Source organism: Pseudophryne corroboree, chromosome 5 (genome assembly GCF_028390025.1).
Source record: "Pseudophryne corroboree isolate aPseCor3 chromosome 5, aPseCor3.hap2, whole genome shotgun sequence".
Taxonomy (NCBI): Eukaryota; Metazoa; Chordata; class Amphibia; order Anura; family Myobatrachidae; genus Pseudophryne; species Pseudophryne corroboree.
The window spans coordinates 477,995,388-478,008,195 of NC_086448.1; the positions used below are offsets into that span (position 1 = coordinate 477,995,388).

At 46.4% G+C, this 12,808-nt stretch overlaps 1 long non-coding RNA gene across 1 annotated transcript; it reads left to right on the top strand.

The window, feature by feature from the left end:
- The first annotated feature begins 7,560 nt into the window (after positions 1–7,560).
- On the top strand, positions 7,561–10,450 carry LOC134929147 (uncharacterized). Its single transcript, XR_010178324.1, has 3 exons — positions 7,561–7,678; positions 7,999–8,137; positions 10,207–10,450. It is a non-coding gene; the product is annotated as an uncharacterized LOC134929147 (long non-coding RNA).
- The last annotated feature ends 2,358 nt before the right edge of the window (positions 10,451–12,808 follow it).

Consider the following 12,808-nt stretch of genomic DNA (forward strand, 5'->3'; position numbering starts at 1 on the left):
TACTGTACCGTACTGCTATATATTATATACTGGTGGTCAGCAAACTGTGCAAAACTGAAATGCACCACAGGTATGGATGGATAGTATACTTGACGACACAGAGGTAGGTAGAGCAGTGGCCTTCTGTACCGTACTCCTATATATTATATACTGGTGGTCAACAAAATGATGCACTGTACTCCTACTATATACTACAATGCAGCACAGATATGGAGCGTTTTTCAGGCAGAGAACGTATAATACTGGTGGTCTATGGTCAGCAAAACTCTGCACTGTACTCCTCCTATATAATATACTGGTGGTCCCCAGTCCCCACAATAAAGCAGTGTGAGCACAGATATATGCAGCACACTGAGCACAGATATGGAGCGTTTTTCAGGCAGAGAACGTATAATACAGGTGGTCACTGGTCAGCAAAACTCTGCACTGTACTCCTCCTATATAATATACTGGTGGTCCCCAGTCCCCACAATAAAGCAGTGTGAGCACAGATATATGCAGCACACTGAGCACAGAGATGGAGCGTTTTTCAGGCAGACAACGTATAATACTGGTGGTCACTGGTCAGCAAAACTCTGCACTGTACTCCTCCTATATAATATACTGGTGGTCCTCATTCCCCACAATAAAGCAGTGTGAGCACAGATATATGCAGCACACTGAGCACAGATATGGAGCGTTTTTCAGGCAGACAACGTATAATACTGGTGGTCACTGGCAGGGCCGGTGCTAGGGTGTTCGGCGCCCCCCCTGCAAACTATAAATTTGCGCCCTCCCATATTCGCGCCGGGAAAAGGGGTGTGGGCTCACAAGTAAGGGGCATGGCCACACAATAGTACCCCCATTTAAAATTACACCACAATGTAGCACAATCTTATTCCTCTTATACATAATGCCCCACCCGTAGTAGTAGCGTCATATGTAATGCACCCCAGTAGTAGTAGCATCCTTATACATAATGCCCCCCAGTAGTAGTAGTATCCTTATACATAATGCCCCCCCAGTAGTAGTAGCATCCTTATATGTAGTGCGCCCCCAGTAGTAGACGCGTCCTTATACGTAGTGCACCCCCAGTAGTAGAAGCGTCCTCCTTATACGTAAATCCCCCCTAGTATTAGTATCGTCCTTATACGTAATGCCCCCCCAGTAGTAGTAGCGTCATTACGCGTAATGCCCCCCCTGTAGTAGTAGCGTCCTTATACGTAGTGCACCCCCAGTAGTAGAAGTGTCCTTATACGTAATTCCCCCCTAGTAGTAGTATCGTCCTTATACGTAATGGCCCCCCAAGTAGTAGCGTTGTTTCACAAAATGCCCCCCCAGTAGTAGTAGCGTCCTTACATTTAATGCCCCCCCCCAGTAATAGCGTCATTATACGTAATGCCCCCCCAGTACTACCATCCATAAAGTGTGCGTACACAGACATACCTCACACACAAACACACACACACACACACACACACACACACACACACAATTCACACATATATACACACACATACACACCCACCATATACATACACACACCGTATGCACACACACACACACACACACACACACCCACCCACCATATACACACACACACCATATATACAAACACACACTTCTCTCTCACCCTCTACTTACCTAAGCCAGTCTCCCTCGATACAGCAGCCTGGTCCGTTTAGCTCCGCCCCCTTCTGGGCCGTTTAGCTCCGCCCCTTCCATCCCGTTTAGCTCCGCCCCCTTACGTCCCGTACACAGCCGCTGTCACACAGGTGAGGGGAGGGGAGGGGGGAGGCTTTTCACGCTGCAGGCTCCGCTGCCAGTGACTGTCACAGTCATACAGTGACAGACACAGCAGCAGCAGCAGCAGGGGGGCCAGGACGGCGCAGCAGGGAAGGGATGCAGAGCATGGGGAGCGCCTCTCCGTCCCAGCGCCTCCCTGCATTGCATCCCTTCGCTGAGCGGGTAGCGCCGGGCCTGGTCACTGGTCAGCAATACTCTGCACTGTACTCCTCCTATATAATATACTGGTGGTCCCCAGTCCCCACAATAAAGCAGTGTGAGCACAGATATATGCAGCACACTGAGCACAGATATGGGGCGTTTTTTAAGGCAGACAACGTATAATACTGGTGATCACTGGTCAGCAAAACTCTGCACTGTACTCCTCCTATATAATATACTGGTGGTCCCCAGTCCCCACAATAAAGCAGTGTGAGCACAGATATATGCAGCACACTGAGCACAGATATGGAGCGTTTTTCAGGCAGACAACGTATAATACTGGTTGTCACTGGTCAGCAAAACTCTGCACTGTACTCCTCCTATACAATATACTGGTGGTCCCCAGTCCCCACAATAAAGCAGTGTGAGCACAGATATATGCAGCACACTGTGCACAGATATGGAGCGTTTTTCAGGCAGACAACGTATAATACTGGTGGTCACTGGTCAGCAAAACTCTGCACTGTACTCCTCCTATATAATATACTGGTGGTCCCCAGTCCCCACAATAAAGCAGTGTGAGCACAGATATATGCAGCACACTGAGCACAGATAAGGAGCGTTTTTCAGGCAGACAACGTATAATACTGGTGGTCACTGGTCAACAAAACTCTGCACTGTACTCCTCCTATATAATAATGCTGGTCCCCATTCCCCACAATAAAGCAGTGTGAGCACAGATATATGCAGCACACTGAGCACAGATATGGAGCGTTTTTCAGGCAGACAACGTATAATACTGGTGGTCACTGGTCAGCAAAACTCTGCACTGTACTCCTCCTATATAATATACTGGTGGTCCCCAGTCCCCACAATAAAGCAGTGTGAGCACAGATATATGCAGCACACTGAGCACAGATATGGAGCGTTTTTCAGGCAGACAACGTATAATACTGGTGGTCACTGGTCAGCAATACTCTGCACTGTACTCCTCCTATATAATATACTGGTGGTCCCCAGTCCCCACAATAAAGCAGTGTGAGCACAGATATATGCAGCACACTGAGCACAGATATGGGGCGTTTTTAAGGCAGACAACGTATAATACTGGTGGTCACTGGTCAGCAAAACTCTGCACTGTACTCCTCCTATATAATATACTGGTGGTCCCCAATCCCCACAATAAAGCAGTGTGAGCACAGATATATGCAGCACACTGAGCACAGATATGGAGAGTTTTTCAGGCAGAGAACGTATAATACTGGTTGTCACTGGTCAGCAAAACTCTGCACTGTACTCCTACTATACAATATACTGGTGGTCCCCAGTCCCCACAATAAAGCAGTGTGAGCACAGATATATGCAGCACACTGTGCACAGATATGGAGCGTTTTTCAGGCAGACAACGTATAATACTGGTGGTCACTGGTCAGCAAAACTCTGCACTGTACTCCTCCTATATAATATACTGGTGGTCCCCAATCCCCACAATAAAGCAGTGTGAGCACAGATATATGCAGCACACTGAGCACAGATATGGAGAGTTTTTCAGGCAGAGAACGTATAATACTGGTTGTCACTGGTCAGCAAAACTCTGCACTGTACTCCTACTATACAATATACTGGTGGTCCCCAGTCCCCACAATAAAGCAGTGTGAGCACAGATATATGCAGCACACTGTGCACAGATATGGAGCGTTTTTCAGGCAGACAACGTATAATACTGGTGGTCACTGGTCAGCAAAACTCTGCACTGTACTCCTCCTATATAATATACTGGTGGTCCCCAGTCCCCACAATAAAGCAGTGTGAGCACAGATATATGCAGCACACTGAGCACAGATATGGAGCGTTTTTCAGGCAGACAACGTATAATACTGGTGGTCACTGGTCAACAAAACTCTGCACTGTACTCCTCCTATATAATACTGCTGGTCCCCATTCCCCACAATAAAGCAGTGTGAGCACAGATATATGCAGCACACTGAGCACAGATATGGAGCGTTTTTCAGGCAGACAACGTACAATACTGGTGGTCACTCTGCACTGTACTCCTCCTATATAATACTGCTGGTCCCCAGTCCCCACAATAAAGCAGTGTGAGCACAGATATATGCAGCACACTGAGCACAGATATGGAGCGTTTTTCAGGCAGACAACGTATAATACTGGTGGTCACTGGTCAACAAAACTCTGCACTGTACTCCTCCTATAATACTGCTGGTCCCCAGAATAAAGATATGCAGCCCCTTGAAACAAAGTGAGAGGACGCCAGCCACGTTCTCTCACTGTCATTTCCAATGCACGAGTGAAAAATGGCGGCGACGCGCGGCTCCTTATATAGAATCCGAATCTCGCGAGAATCCGACTGCGGGATGATGACGTTCGGGCGCGCTCGGGTTAACCGAGCCATACGGGAGAATCCGAGTATGCCTCGGACCCGTGTAAAATGGGTGAAGTTCGGGGGGGTTCGGTTTCCGAGGAACCGAACCCGCTCATCTCTAATCAGGACATGCATGATATCTCAGTGATGACAGGGCTGCATGTGACAGGGCCAGTGACTTGATGTGAGGAGGGGAATGGAGGCAACAGGAAGCCACAGACTGAGAGTTGTATAGTGGGAAGAGCAGGGTCCCTTGTTGGGACCAAAGATGGGTGCAGCCACTACGCAAAGTGCATCAGTGAAGCAAGATATGCCTATATACTAGATCTCCTATCAACATAAATTAACAAGCTTTCATTGTAATTTACCATCCTCATCCCATAGCAAAGCACGGGTATTCAGCTATCTACAATGTTATTTATACTGTGTGTTTGATATTTACATTTACTTTTGTAAACAGACATTCTTAAAATCCGGGGCAAAGCCGGTTACTCCAGCTAGTACTAAATCATCTGTCACAGTAGCAATATTCTGAGCATATTGGAAGTCTCGCAACAGAACATTTATAGATGGGGTTTAAGATCATACATGTTATCAGTCAACAATATGCTATGTCGGCATGCCCTCTTATGGATTCTGCCTCACCTGCCTCACCCCACCGCATGTCACTGGCTCACTGTCCACTCAACCTCTTTCCAACACGTCCAGCGGGTGTGAACAAGTCGAGTGGATGTCATTACCTATTCCCTGTGAATGTCACCTTGTGGGCCCGCCTTATAGTTTTATATACGCTGATATTGAATAATACATTTCTAGTGCGCCACAAAAAAGACAACTCTTATTTCTCCTCCTCTTTATACGTTCATGGGTTACACAGGTTCTGTGTCTGATTAAACCAGGTGAAATGCAGACTTGAGGTCAGCCAGCCACAGAAACTGTATAATTCGTGAGTTTACTGGTTTAATGGGATAGTATAGCTAGTATAGCTCTCTCTCTCTCTCTCTCTCTGTATATATACACTGCTCAAAAAAATAAAGGGAACACTTAAACAACACAATGTAACTCCAAGTCACTCACACTTCTGTGAAATCAAACTGTCCACTTAGGAAGCAACACTGATTGACAATCAATTCCACATGCTGTTGTGCAAATGGTATAGACAACAGGTGGGAATTATAGGCAATTAGCAAGACACCCCCAATAAAGGAGTTGTTCTGCAGGTGGTGACCACAGACCACTTCTCAGCTACTATGCTTTCTGGCTGATGTTTTGGTCACTTTTGAAAGCTGGTGGTGCTTTCACTATAGTGGTAGCATGAGACGGAGTCTACAACCCACACAAGTGGCTCAGGTAGTGCAGCTCATCCAGGATGGCACATCAATGCGAGCTGTGGCAAGAAGGTTTGCTGTGTCTGTCAGCGTAGTGTCCAGAGCATGGAGGCGCTACCAGGAGACAGGCCAGTATATCAGGAGACGTGGAGGAGGCTGTAGGTGGGCAAAAACCCAGCAGCATGACCGCTACCTCCACCTTTGTGCAAGGAGGAACAGGAGGAGCACTGCCAGAGCCCTGCAAAATGACCTCGATCAAGCCACAAATGTGCATGTGTCTACTCAAACGATCAGAAACAGACTCCATGAGGGTGGTATGAGGGCTCGACGTCCACAGGTGGGGGTTGTGCTTACAGCTCAACACTGTGCAGGACGTTTGGCATTTGCCAGAGAACACCAAGATTGGCAAATTCGCCACTGGCGCCCTGTGCTCTTTACAGATGAAAGCAGGTTCTCACTGAGCACATGTGACAGACGTGACAGAGTCTGGAGATGCCAAGGAGAATGTTCTGCTGCATGCAACATCCTCCAGCATGACCGGTTTGGCAGTGGGTCAGTAATGGTGTGGGGTGGCATTTCTTTGGGGGGTCGCACAGCCCTCCATGTGTTCGCCAGAGGTAGCCTGACTGCCATTAGGTACCGAGATGAGATCCTCAGACCCCTTGTGAGACCATATGCTGGTGCGGTTGGCCCAGGGTTCCTCCTAATGCAAGACAATGCTAGACCTCATGTGGCTGGAGTGTGTCAGTAGTTCCTGCAAGATGAAGGCATTGATGCTATGGACTGGCCCGCCCATTCCCCAGACCGAAATCCAATTGAGCACATCTGGGACATCATGTCTCGCTCCATCCACCAACGCCACGTTGCACCACAGACTGTCCAGGAGTTGGCGGATGCTTTAGTCCAGGTCTGGGAGGAGATCCCTCAGGAGACCATCCGCCACCTCATCAGGAGCATGCCCAGGCATTGCATGGAGGTCATACAGGCACGTGGAGGCCACACACTACTGAGCCTCATTTTGACTTGTTTTAAGTACATTTCATCAAAGTTGGATAAGCCTGTAGTGTGTTTTTTCACTTTAATTTTATATATATATATATATATATATAGATATATAGACACACACACACACACACACACACACACAACGGAAAATGATTATTTCAGCCTCTTAGATAAAGAGCTTTATTTCCTTATAAAATATAAGCGGTGGTTTATTTCTCAAAATTCCTGTCACTTATGTTTTCCCTTTACCTATATATTGAGGCACTCTGTGCAATATTGCCTTATACTTCATTTTCTACACTAGTCTCATTTTTGTAAACTAGAAACTCATGTATATCCAGTTGTAATTGGTGTATATGTAAGATAGCTGTAACTCTGTAGCTTTGCTGCTGGTTACTGTGACATCACACCTAGCCTGTGACTTCACAATGCTTCTTTCTGTAACATTCTATCTACAGCTGCTTACGTTTCCAGTTTCCATGCAGGAAGACAGGTAGGAGGAGGTGAGTCCTACATAGCAGGGTATGATGGAGGGGGGTAAGGAAGACAGAGTGCAGTATAGTCAGCTGAAAGGCAAGACAAGATCGACAGAACAGGGAATACAGGTACAAGGACACATAAATAGGAGAAGTGCAGGAAGGAACGACATATTTAGGAATAAAAATGTAGTGTTACAGGAATAAAGAGGGCAGTATGGCAGATAAGCACACATACAGGGGATGCAGATAACCTGGGTCTCTATGAGGCAGGATCGTGGTTTTTGGATGAAAAGTTAATAAAATAGCTAAATGGGATATTGACAACTTTGAAAGTATCTTGGTTGGTTTAAGGAAAATTGGGAAACTGGTTGATTCATGGACATTTTATTGTACTTTAACTAGTACTATGCTAATGATAGTCTTTTGTGTTTTTTAGATCATCTGACAAAGAGATTTGCAGAGTGTCGGGTGACCGGCAAAGAGATCTGCAAAGTGTCAGTTGAAGACGACGGGAGGGGTCGCAGAGGTAGCAACGACTGGAGTATAACATGCAGGAGGTAAGTTACCATACTCTCTCTGCACATGTTACATCTGCCCCACCTGCAGTGCACATGGTTTTGTCCATTAGACAACAAATGTGCTGCTGCGATCAGGTCTGAATTAGGCCCAGTGTATGATACTAACATGGTCCTAGCACTAGGGAAGATAAAACCTGGAGCAGATAACTTGGGTCTCTATGAGAAAGGATCTTGGGTTGTGGATAAAAAGTCAATAATATAGATAAATTGCAAATGAATAAAAATGAAAGTACGTAACAAAATGTAGTAGTATATTTAATACACATAGTATGTCTGACCAAGAAATTCTGGTTATTTAGATCATCATTTGGCAAAGTTCTGGCAAAGAGATTTGCAGAGTGTCGGGTGACCGGCAAAGAGATCTGCAAAGTGTCAGTTGAAGACGACGGGAGGCGTCGCAGAGGAATTAGTGACTAGAGACTGAGTAGCATGCAGGAGGTAAGTTACCAAACTTGTGTAATTGTGTGTGTGGTGGGGGGTATTGAGAGCACAGTACAAAACATAGGGTCTATGGTGGGGGAGAGCGGACAACACAAAACATGCAGAAGGAGGCAACTTGGTATAGCACATACAGATGGTGTGGGGGCACAATACAAAAACATAGAAATTGTGGCGTACTCTATGGGGCATATAGAGGAGGGAAATACACTTTTGGGGGTTGCGAGATGTAGTACATACTGTAAAACAGAAAAACAGGAAGGGGGTAGGGAGCATGATACAGAATGGGTGTGGTATGAAAAGTAGATAGTAACTAGGTCAACAGTGTCTAGGTTGACCACTATTGGTTGACAGCAACTCGGTCGATAGGGTCTCTAGGTCAACAGGGTCTTTAGGGCGACATGTCTAGGTCGTCAGGTCAAAGGTTGACATACTTTTTTATGTTTTTTTTTGTGTAGTTTTATTCGTAGAGTGACCGGGAACCCCAATTAATGCACCGTGTCCCCTCGCATGGCTCTCTTCACTCGCCATGCTTCGGGCAAGGTGCCTCGCTTTGCTCGGTACAGATTACCATTCCAATCATAGTCCACGTGGATCGTCAAGTATGAAAAGGTTCAAAAAAAGATTATTTAAAAAAAAAACCTCATGTTGACCTTTTGACCTGTCGAACTAGCACATGTCGACCTACAGACCCTGTCGACCTAGAAACCCTGTCGACCTAGTTTCTGCCGAACGATAGTGGTCGACCTAGATAGTGTCGACCTAGTTAATGTCGACCTAGAGACCGGATCCCATACAGAACATACAGATCGGAGGAAGAACAATACAGATCAGGGGAGATAGTGAAATGGCTGATATTTACAGTATATCAATGAACTGGGGGCAGGTGTACAAAGCCTGGGAGAGTGATAAAGTGGAGAGAGATAACCTAACAACCAATCAGCTCCTAGTTGTCATTTTCAAACACAGCCTGTAACATGGCAGTTAGGAGCTGATTGGCTGGTACTTTACCTCTCTCCACTTTATCACTCAGCAGGGCATAATACATCTCCCCCATAGAATAACCAAATGATGAAATGGTACAGAATGGTATAAATGATGTGAATTGGAGCTGTAACAAGTGACTGTTTCCCTATCTTTACGTATAATAAAGGTGACATAGTCCTTTCCCTAGAGTCCTTCTCCTTACCACTCAGGGGGCCTGATTCAGATGCAGACGCAGAGCTGCTGTTGCACCAAGTGGCTCAATGCTTTTTCACTGTGCATGCGTGCAAGCTGCACTGCGCATAAAATGAAATCAAGCTCACATAGAGGATCCCATCACAAAGTGATTGACAGGAAGTCAGTGTTTGAGGTGGTAACGGGGGTGGCTAACTGTATACAGGCATGTCAGGTCCGTTCAAACGCCGTTCCATGTGCGTGCATAAATTACCCATTGCGACCTGTATTACTGCTGGAGAGCCCCCTGTGTCTAGGAGACTTGCTCAGCCTATGACTGCTCAGACTCACGATGCAAATGTGAATGTCAAAATTGCAGCAGCGATCGCTTCAACAACCACAACTGAATCAGGCCCACAATTACACCATTATATTTTACTATTTTATCACATTTAACAACTAAGGGGTCAGTTTAATTAGGTGCGAGTTTGTCTTACAACAGCCGCACTTTCCGGTAGCCCCATAGGCTGTATCTGGCCATGAAGGGTGTGAGTTTGGATGCTGTTGAAACGTCGCAGCAATGGTAACTCGTACCTAATTGGATTGACCCCTAAATGTTAGCAATTTATAGATTTTATTATTTACTGGTCAAATTTCTTTTCTGAAGGTACCCACTAATTACTAAAAGAGAGAACTTATCCCCCCGATGTGTGTATTGTATAAAAACAATGGGACCTTTGGGATAATTGTCCTTATTTTAGGTATTTTCCATGTCCTCAGTAGTTAGAGTAACATATTTACATAGAGAGATTTTTCTCTCTACACAACCACACCACTGTTTGCAGTTTGTCTCTCTGCTTGTTCATCCACTAACAATGATTTATCATCTCTTCCTCTTCATCTACATGCAGTGGGTGATCCCTGAATAGCTGCCGTGGGAGGAGAGCTGCGGACACATGCTCCAAATGTTGGGACATATGCCTTACCTATTAGGAGATGCGGTAAAGATGCCGGCTGTCGGGTTTACGGCAGTCAGAATACTGACACTGGAATCCCGACACTCTTCAGAATCCCAACGTTGGAACTCCGAATGGGCAAGGATACCGACGCCCGTGTCACCACGATCATAGGTTTAGAGCTGGGCAAGGGGGGTTATGTTTAGGCATCAGGCACGGGTGGAGGGGATTGGTTAGGCTGCGGGGGAGGGAAGGTTAGGTTTACGCATCAGGCGGAGGGGTGAGGTTTAGGCATCAGGTGGGGGGTTAGGTTTAGGCAGCAGGGATAGAGGGTGGTTGGTTAGGTTGTGGGAAAGGGAGGGTTAGGTTTAGGCAGCAGGGACGGAGGTTAAGATTAGGCACTTCTGCGGGAGGGTTAGGCACATATGGGAAGGTAGAGTTAGACTGTGGACAGGCAAGATTAGGGGGGTGTGGAGAGGGAGAGGGTTAGGCATCAGGTGGAGGGGTTAGGGTTAGGCTGTGAGAGGTGGGAGGATAGGGTTAGGCTTTGGGTAGGGTGGGTTAGGGTTAGGGACCCCCGGGGGTGATTAGGCTGCGGGGGAGGAATGGTTAGGTTTAGGCATCAGGTGGGGAGATTAGGTTTAGGCATCAGGTGGGGGATTCAATTTAGGCTGTGTGTGTGGGGAGGTTAGGGTTAGGCAGCGGATAGGGTTGGTTAGGGTTAGGCACCCAAGAGGTTTGTTAGGCTGTGGGGAAGGGAGGGTTAGGTTTAGGCATCAGACGGGGGTTAGGATTAGGCTGCAGGTGGGGGAGTATAGGGTTAGGCTGCGGGTGGGGGGAAATTAGGGTTAGGCTGTGGGTAGGGTGGGTTAGTCACCCCCGGGAGTGCTTAGGCTGCGGGGAAGGGAGGATTAGGCATCAGGCGGTGTGTTAGGTTTAAGCATCAGGCAGGTGGTTAGGATTAGGCTGTAGGTGGGGGGAGGATAGGGTTAGGCTGTGGGTGGGGGGATGTTAGGGTTAGTCTGTGGGTAGGGTGGGTTAGTCACCCCCGGGAGTGATTAGGCTGCGGGGAAGGGAGGATTGGGTTTAGGCAGCAGGAACGGAGGTTAGGATTAGGCACCTCTGTGGGAAGGTTAGGCACAAAGCGGAGATGTTAGGGTTAGACTGCGGACAGGCAGGGTTAGGGGGTGGGGAGAGGGGAGAACACCCCTACTCACCCCTGTCGATCGTTTCTGTACTGGGAATCCGGCATCGGTATGACAACCACCGGGATCCCATGCACTGGGATAGCATACTGATCCATCTATTAGTACACCTCTTAATGCCCAGAGGGAAGGGCGATCCTTAGGCCATGGTTCCCCAGAGGTTTCCCCCCAAGGGGGTTTTCCTCTCCTGAGTGCTGAAGGATGACTCTTTGTGAGTCCAGATGTGTAACTTTTATGCCATAATGAGTACCAAACTCATGCCCATCCCTGCAATGTATAAGAAGTAAAATAATTACTAATGCGATCACTTTACTTCTGGGTTTACCACAGTCTACAAAAGCCATTTAGAAATGGCATTAGCTGCCGGGCCAAGCTCAGAAATGCTTTGCATTCTGGAGCTTGGTTAGTTTCACAGTTTACCATCTGCCGTAGAAACTTTTGGTGGCTGCTTTTGTGTTCAAAATAGGAGGAATGCAATATATATCTCAAATATCCATTGCAGTCCCCAATACATACATTCAGGGGCTGGTTAATATTTCTGGGCAGCCCCCAAAACCGACTGTTTTTGGAGATGTCTCACAAATATTATTTATTAAATATTCCACTTAATAAACTTTTTATATTTTAACATAAACTAAAAAATGTTTTATGTATTCATTGACTGAGTCTCCCATCTTAACTGAATGCTAATTTCACAGGGTCAGCAAATTATTACTGATATGACTGTTACTCTGCTGTCCTGCTGGTGCTCCTGGCCTGCTGTATAGCAGCCAGATATATATTCTATATACAGCACTCTTGGAGAGATGTTTCAAGCCTTGGAGAAAGATAAAGTGCAGATGTCCAAACCACCCAATCATCTTCCGTCACTTATCTAGCACGGTACATGAAATGATACCTGTAGTTAGAAGCTTCATTTGATTTGGGCAAATACTCAACTTTATCTCTCTCTGTGGCTTGATACATATCCCGGAAAAATTCATGTCTTCCTTTTACTTAATTAACAAGTTAAATTAATTAATTGTCTTAGAAACAGGGTAAGAAATTCACAGTATAAGATAATGTTATAAAGGCTTGTCAATACCTCCTGGTACATTTACATTGATTTATCATTCACATTTCTTCCATTCCAGACATGGGTGGATAGGGAACGTAAAGTGGCCCTGGAAATATATGAAAAGAGGCCTCATGTAGGTTGGAGTAAGTCAGCTATAAGCGGGACCCAACACAAATTGGGCTTAAGCAAATTGTTAGCATGACCCACAGTGGTAGTAAGCAAGGCTAATGCAGCATAGTAGGCAGTCACAGCACCAGCAGTAGGATCGTGTCACAGGAGGTGGAGATCACACTGG